At 56.1% G+C, this 7,492-nt stretch overlaps 2 long non-coding RNA genes across 3 annotated transcripts; both read right to left on the bottom strand.

The window, feature by feature from the left end:
• Positions 1-511: 511 nt before the first annotated feature.
• Positions 512-2,846, bottom strand: LOC108177393 (uncharacterized). Its single transcript, XR_011388921.2, has 3 exons — positions 2,670-2,846; positions 1,232-1,333; positions 512-1,053 (listed from the first exon to the last, which is right to left on the bottom strand). It is a non-coding gene; the product is annotated as an uncharacterized LOC108177393 (long non-coding RNA).
• A 2,148-nt stretch (positions 2,847-4,994) lies between these two features.
• Positions 4,995-7,141, bottom strand: LOC149126390 (uncharacterized). Of its 2 annotated transcripts, none has more exons than XR_016233565.1 (3): positions 6,812-7,141; positions 6,246-6,533; positions 4,995-5,247 (listed from the first exon to the last, which is right to left on the bottom strand). It is a non-coding gene; the product is annotated as an uncharacterized LOC149126390 (long non-coding RNA). The 2 variants fall into 2 exon arrangements; XR_016233566.1 differs by having other exon boundaries at positions 6,246-6,606; positions 6,812-7,022.
• Positions 7,142-7,492: the final 351 nt, after the last annotated feature.

Raw genomic sequence — 7,492 nt, 5'->3', positions numbered from 1 at the left:
TTGGGGCTGGCCGCCAGCCTCCCCTTCAGCAACTGCCTGGAAGGTCCTCCCTCCCCCCTTTTCCTTCACTCCTGCCTCTGTCCCTTTTCCAAATTCGGCTAGTTTTCCCTTCTTTTCCTGGTTTCTTTTCTGTGGCCCAATCCCAGGGTTCCTAGCAGATTTCCAGGCAGCTTACAGCCCTGCAGAGTTGCAACGTCCTCCAGCAGCGAGATGAACGGCCGTGAGGGGGCCACGGCAGCCAGAGTGGAACAAAGAGGCTGAGCTAGACGGGGCCTGGGCTCCTGGTTCTGATATCGGAAATGACCCCCCAAAATCTATATGAAATGTAGCCCCTTCGAGTTCCCCAGAAGTCCCATCTGGGGTGCCACATATGCTATCGAAATTTGGGGTGCCATGTGACATCACCATATGCTTATTAATAAATTCCCAATATTAATAAGCTTAAGAGGGTTCTTGCCTAATATTTAGAGAAGAATTCTAAATACCAGCATAAATAAACGAGGCAGCATGGTACATTTTAGGCATTTATTTGGTGCGAAAGATGCATGGGAGAATGAGAGCTTTGTTTGAGACAGAGGTAAATCTGGGTTCATACTGAGCACCAGGAACAAGCCACATGGAGGAGCATCTAGGCCAGGAAGCCTGGAGCACATGGCCTGAAGGCCACGCACCCTGGAGGTGCAGGGCAGCAGCAAGCCCCCTCCTGGCAAGAAGCCCAGAGAAGAGAGAAGGGCTGGGACACACCGTGTCCCAGGCTTTTAACCCACTTCCAAAGGGGAGTAGTTAATTAACCTGATTGGGGGGTGGGCACTCAGGTGTGGCCAGGTAGGGTCATGCAGTCACACAGGGGCGTGGTGAAGGTATCAGGTAGGGTGTGAGGTCACACAGGGGTGTGGCAAAGTCGTGGTCTTCCAGCTCACAGACCCAGTCGATTTTAACCTGAATGCCTGCCTACTTCAGTTCCCTGGTGCTCCTGGGTTGTGTCCTTGTAAGCCACCTGAGCTGGCTCCAGGGGCCTGAGCTGAGCCGCGACAGGTGCTGCTCTCCTGGGAACTGAAAGGAAGCTCTAGAGTGGACAAGGATCCGTCCCCAGCCAGCCCCATCGGTGAGCCCTTGGTTCAAGGGGTCTTTTCTGCCTTCTCCCTACCTCCAACCCCGCCCACCCATTGATGCACCACTCAGAGGGCACCACACGCGCGGTCCCCAACACCCGGCTAAGGACAGTTCCTACCAGAATCCGGGAGAGCGGAGCTCAGAGCAGGAGAGGGAAAGCTGGCTTTGCCTCTTCCTCGCGGGGGTGCTTCCTGTCCCTCTGCACCTTACACACTCTTCCCTGAAGGAAGAAGGAGAAACTCAGCTCGTGCTGAGTCGTAAGTTCAACACCACATACCCAGCCTATTAGGGAAAAGAGACAAAAATTAATTTTAAATTTTATGGTCACTAAGCAGTACATACAAATGGCCAAGAAGCATGCAAAAAAGTTCTCATTTTCATAAATCATCAGGCACAAGCAAGTTGGAAGCAGACTGTAATATACCACACTCAGAGTGGTAAACGTGGATAAGGCACCACTCTTAGACTTTTTTGAGGGGAAAGTAAAATTCCTCAACCACTTTACCCTATGACCCACTGATTTCACTCGAGAAATGCATCCAAGAGAAATAAAACATTTGTGTGCAAAATTACCCGTGCAAGGGCAGGCGTCTGGCACAGAGGTTGACATACAACCTGGGATGCCCACATCTCACATATCAGTGCCTGGGATTGAAGTCCTGGCTCTGCTTCCAATCCAGCTTCCTGCGAATGCGCACTCTGGGAGGCAGCAGGAGATGACACATATGCTCGGGGCCCTGCTGCTGTGTGGAAGACTTAGTTCCAGGTTCCTGGCTTTGGTCTGGCCCAACTCCGTCTGTTGTGGGCATTCAGGAGTAAACCAATGGATGGAAGACCTTTGTCTGTGTCTGTGTCTCTGTGTGCCTGCCTTTCAAACAAAATGAAAAAAATCAAAAAATTTAAATAACTTGCACAAAAATATTCATGGAGCTTTATGCATAATAGCAAAGAATTGGAAACAGCCAGTGTCCATCCATAGGAGAATGAAAACAAACACTGTATGTACTTGGAGTAAAAGGTGACAAATTGCTGATACCGGCACCTCTGTACATAAAACCCAAAGCTACACTGCGGAAAAGACATGCTGCTGATTCCATTTACCTGAGCAAAATAATCTGTGGTGGAGGAAAAACTCCAGGCAGTGGTGGTCAGAGATCGCTAGGCAGGGGCACAAGGGAATTTTATGGGAAGGGAAGGTCTACATCTTAATAGAGACTTGGGTAATAGGATATTCACTTGTTCAAAAACCAGTAAATACACACATATAAAATGTTGTAGACAAAAAGCCCTGGTCCTTCTTGCAAACAGGTGTTCTGGGGGGTGGGGGGCGCACAGGTCCATGGTGCCGCATTAGCAGACCAGGGCTGGAGGTCAAGGACAGGGCCTCCTGGAACTTTTGGCTGGGGTCTGTGTGATCCTCAGAGGGCAGCTCTGCATACTCAGCTGTGTTCTGCTCCCAACACCCCCAGGGCCCCCAAAAAACCTGTCTCTACTGCTGGAAACTTTCAAGTTGAAAAATCCTCAGTTGCCAGCGACATTTGAGGCCATCCGCTCACCCAGGGCCTGCTGTGTGTGGACCAGATGTCCTGCTGTCTTCCAGAGGCAGGAGGTAGAAGTGTTTTCCGACAGAGAGGGTTTAAGTCCACCTGAGGGTCAATGCTGAGTCCAGTTCACAGGCAACACAGGGGCCCAGGAACGGGCTGAGCAATCCCGGCCGGAGGTGGGCTGTAGCTCGAACAACTGGCCCAAAGGAAGTCAGTGTCATCAACAAGGGACAGTGCAGGAGACTCCCAGGACTCGTGGCCAGTTCAACAACAGGCCTGCAGTGCATAGTGGTGTGAACTCAGCTACGAGGGAACACACAACGGGGACACGGACAAAGTGGATGGAAAGGGGGCTCCTCGGAGCGCATCGTGTGTCTTGTTCTGAAAGCCGTATTTTTCAGGGGCTGCTCCAATATACCCAGAGTAGACATCTCCCCGGGGTGGGATGGGACACCCTGCTCCTGCCTGTCTGTGCTGAGTCCCCTCAACCCATATGGACATATCTGCCCGGCACTGAGCTGCAGGCAGCCCCCAACCCAGTTCCCATGCTGCAGCCCTAACCCCCAGGGCCTCCACATGTGGCCAGATGCAGGGTTGCTGCGAAAGTACTGAGTGCCGTTGGGGTGGGCTCCTCACCCAACAAAGGGGGAAGTGGGGGGCAGAGACACGCACAGGGAGAGTGGAGACAGACCCGCGGCTACAGGGCGCACCAGTGCCGCCGCTCCCTGGGCTCGGGAACCCCTGTGGTCATTCACGGGGTCACACAACCCTGCTAGGAGCACCAATCACCCGAATCTGAACTTAAAACAGGAGAGGCGGGGGCCGCAGGGTCCCGGGCCGCCGCCCTCGGCCCCCTCTCCTGAGCCCCCTCTGCTCCCCGGAGCTGCCCTAACCCTTTCCGTCCACGGCGAGGCCTCCCAGGAGGGCGGCCGAGGGGGCGCCGGGCCGGGGCAGCCCCGGGCCCTCCCTGTCAGCCCGGAGTCCGCCTCGTCGTCCCCTCTGCGGCCCTGAGGCTGGGCTCGGAAACCTGAGCCAGCGGCCCGCGGGATCAAAATAACGGCCCAGAATAGCCCGGGCCGCCGCCCTTCGCGGCCGCCCAGCCCGGCCCGGCCAGGCCCTTCCTCTCCGCGCCGCGGCCCGGACAATCGCAGGAAGCCGACCGCTTTCTCCGCACGGGCCGGCTTATCGAAGGGCCGCGGTGCGTTCCGCGGCTGCGGACTTCCACAGAAAGGCCGGGAGGAAGGTCGCGTCCTCCGGCCTCTCCACCGAGCGCAGAGACCAGCCGGCCTCTTCGGGGGCCTCTGGGGTCGGGTGACCACTCCCCGCCCCCACCCCCGCTCCTGAAACACAGCTCGGGAGGGGGCCACGCGCACTCCACAGGCCGCTGAGGCCAGGGTGTGACCCAAGCCCATGTATCCCTCCCAGCCCACCTGGGAAAGGGGAGAGGACAGGAAGGCAGTGAAGGAGACCCTCACCTGAATTCCTGGTGGCCCCTCCCAGGAGCCCCCTGTGGGCCTGGCACCTGCAGCCCCTCCCCCTCCATGCTTCTCCTCCCTGGGCTTCCAGAAACCCCACTGCCATCACATTCCTACCTGCATCCCCTCCCCACAGAGGCAAAGACCCTGGAAGGCCATCCAGAGCCCATCAGGCCCCTGCTCAGGCCACACCCTCTCCTTTCCCCAGCCGGCCAGAAACCCTGCTGGGCCCACTGCCCCTCCCTGCTGCCGGGATCCAGGGGCTCCCACTGGCCGGGTCTCCCAAGCGCCTGGGCCATCTGCTGCTGCTTTCCCGGGCACATTAGCAGGAAGCAGCATGGAGAGCAGAGTAGCTGGGACAGAAACCGGCACCCATGTGGGATGCCCGCGTTGCAGGCAGCGGCTTTGCCCACTAAGCCACGACAGTGCCCCGTGGCGCACCACAGTCTTGCTTGTGTGGGTTTGACTTTGAGTCCCTGTGTTTGTCCCTCAAACATCGCATTGAGGTTAGCAGTGTCCTCTGGAATCCACTCCACATCAGACAGGCGGGCCCAGGCCACAGGCCCTACTGTCCGCCGTGTGTGTTACAGTCATGGCAAAGCTCCTGAGCACAAGTGTCACTGTCCCTCACAGCACCCGCCAAAGCACCTATCACACCGTCTGTCTGCCCCATCTGAGCAACAAGCCGATCCCGTGACGGTGGGCATGGATTAACCAAACTGACGGCTGATAGCCCCGAGGCGACGTTGCTAGTTGAAAGTGGGAGTTGGCTCAGGATAAGACCTCAGATTCAGAGGGCAGATTCTATCCAATTTTTATTTATTTATGTTCGATTTATTTGGAGAGTAAAGAGACAGAGAGGTTTTTTTTTTTTAAAGATTTATTTATTTATTTGAAAGAGTTATGCAGAGAGGAGAGGCAGAGAGAGAGAGAGAGAGAGAGAGAGAGAGAGAGAGGTCTTCCATTCTCTGGTTCACTTCCCAATTGGCTGCCACAGCAGGAGCTGCGCTGATCCAGAGCCAGGAGCCAGGAGCTTCTTCCAGGTCTCCCACGTGGGTGCAGGGGCCCAAGGACTTGGGCCATCCTCTACTGCTTTCTCAGGCCATAACAGAGAGCTGGATGGGAAGTGGAGCAGCCGGGTCTCAAACCAGCACCCATACAGGGGCCGGCACTTCAGGCCAGGGTATTAACCCACTGCACTACAGCACCGGCCCCAACAGAGAGATCTTCTATCTGCTGGTTTACTCCACAAACACCCATAACAGCTAGGGCTGGTCCAGGTGGAAGCTGGTAGCTTAGAACTTAAGCCAGGTCTCCCAAGTGGCAGGGACCCAGCCACTTAAGCCATCACTTATTGTCTTCCAAGTTGGACACTAGCAGGAAGCAGGAGTCAGGCACCAGGACTTGAACCCAGAACTCCAATAAGCGATACGGATAGCTTAGCCACTGCATCAGATAATGCCTGCTCCCAGAGGACTGATTTTGGAGAGATGGAGTTGGGCCCCTCTCATGAGATAAGTGAACCCTCCCCTGACAGTCTGTTCTGGAGGGGCTCCCTGCATTTCCTTATCTAAAAAGCCAAGAGAGCACATAGCTGGCTCGAAGACACGGGTTCCCTCCGTTTGCACGATTCCCTCCGTTTGCACGATTCCCTCCGTTTGCACGCATGGGGCATTTTAATAATCGAGGCAGCTCGCAGTTAAATGTAGGCGCAGCTTCAGACTGGGTCTCAACACTACAGCTCAGAGGAGGCGTGTGCATGGAAGTCTGCTTGTTCCGCACGCCCTAGAGGAGGTCGTCCCTTGGCTTCTCCCAGGACAGCGCTCCCCGGACCCCTGCTGGGCCTAAGCTCTCCCCCGCCTGGCAGTGCCTAGCAGTGGGCTTGAGTGGAGGAACAGCACACCTATTAGACAACCTCCTCTAAGCAAACCCAGCAGGTTCCCAGGCATGGTGCCTGCATCACTCAGAGGAACAACGTTCCAGGGGTTCTGTGTGCTCTGTCAATCAACCAGTGAATCAGCATCTAACTGAACCCCTTCTGCAGACATCCTTAACCTTTAGGGAGGTGGTGCCTTGGACCCCTGTGATCGTCAAATGAAAACTCTGAACTCACTCTGTGTCGCCTGCAGAAACAGAATGGGGTGAACAGTAACCGGAGGTCGAGTCATCACAGCAGATGAAGGTGGAATTCTGTCCAAGGATGCGGGCCCAGGTGCTCCCACAGGGCTTCCTGCTCTGCCTGCACGATCCCCTTAGCCGGGGGCCTCCGGAGCTGGAAGGGCTGAATGCACTCCAGGCATCCATTTGATGAAGATGAGGGCTCCCTCTCACCTGTCACCGCACCAGTGAGAACTCTCTTTCCCGTAAGTTCCCAGCAGACTTCCCTTCAGATCCTGCCGGCCTACGAGGTGAGGCGCCAAAACCGGAACCAATCACTTCAAGGGGCTGGAGGCCCTCGCAGGTGGCGCAAACCCCTAAGGAAGCCAGGGAGAGGCACCGCTACAGAGAGGCAGCAGCCCGCGCAGGCTAGGGGATCTGTAGACCCCTTAAGTCTCTCCAAAAGCCACCCGCAAGACCCCCTGAGGGCCCAGGAGCCAAGCACATGCATGCATCCTGTTCAGAGGCACCTTATACAGGTACCCCAAGCCGGGGCATGGCTATTCGTAGGGTGAAGATTACCGTAGTAGGTATGAAAGCAAGTCGTGCAGGTGCACACTGTCCTGGAGATCAGTTGGAGGAAGGTGGTCTGGGAAGAAATGGAAAACAGAGTTGATGGGAAAGACGGACCAGATTCCAGGAAGGGCAGGCCAAGGCAGGGCCGGCTGACATTCCACACGCAGAAAGCAACCGCCTGCCCGGAGTTTTTCCCGTGACAGAAGAGCTCACAGCTGGGTCACAGCTAAGCCAGGGGCCGTCCCCCCTGCTGCATTTGTGTGGCGGCCTTTTGATGACCAGTGGATTCTGAGAACAAAGCTCCCAGGCCGCCGTGTGTCACCAGACCCCAGGGGCAGAAGGAGCTCCTCCGCCCACGCACAGGGAGGGCCCGATCCTCAGGAGCCACCCAGCAGGCACAGAACTGAACTTGCCGATTTGGCTTGATCCAGCTTGCACAATCCTGTTTTTGGATGTTTGGTGCTGTTCTGATGTCTTTTGGTTCTCAGTGAAAACTCTCATTGCTCTTGCAGCTCGGTGAGATCGTAAGAGTGACAGGAAGAGATTTAGCAGTGAAGATTCAAGCTCCTACAGCAACGGTAACAAGGGCGTTAGGGAACCAAGGACAAAACTTGAGGAATGGGGCCAGTGCCGCCGTGGCACACTAGGTTAATCCTCCGCCTGCAGCGCCGGCATCCCATATGGGCG

Source organism: Oryctolagus cuniculus, chromosome 5 (genome assembly GCF_051225735.1).
Source record: "Oryctolagus cuniculus isolate XC-2025 breed Fujian yellow rabbit chromosome 5, ASM5122573v1, whole genome shotgun sequence".
Lineage (NCBI taxonomy): Eukaryota > Metazoa > Chordata > Mammalia > Lagomorpha > Leporidae > Oryctolagus > Oryctolagus cuniculus.
Note: the sequence above shows the minus strand (reverse complement) of the source record. Positions and strands in the feature narration are given on the sequence as shown.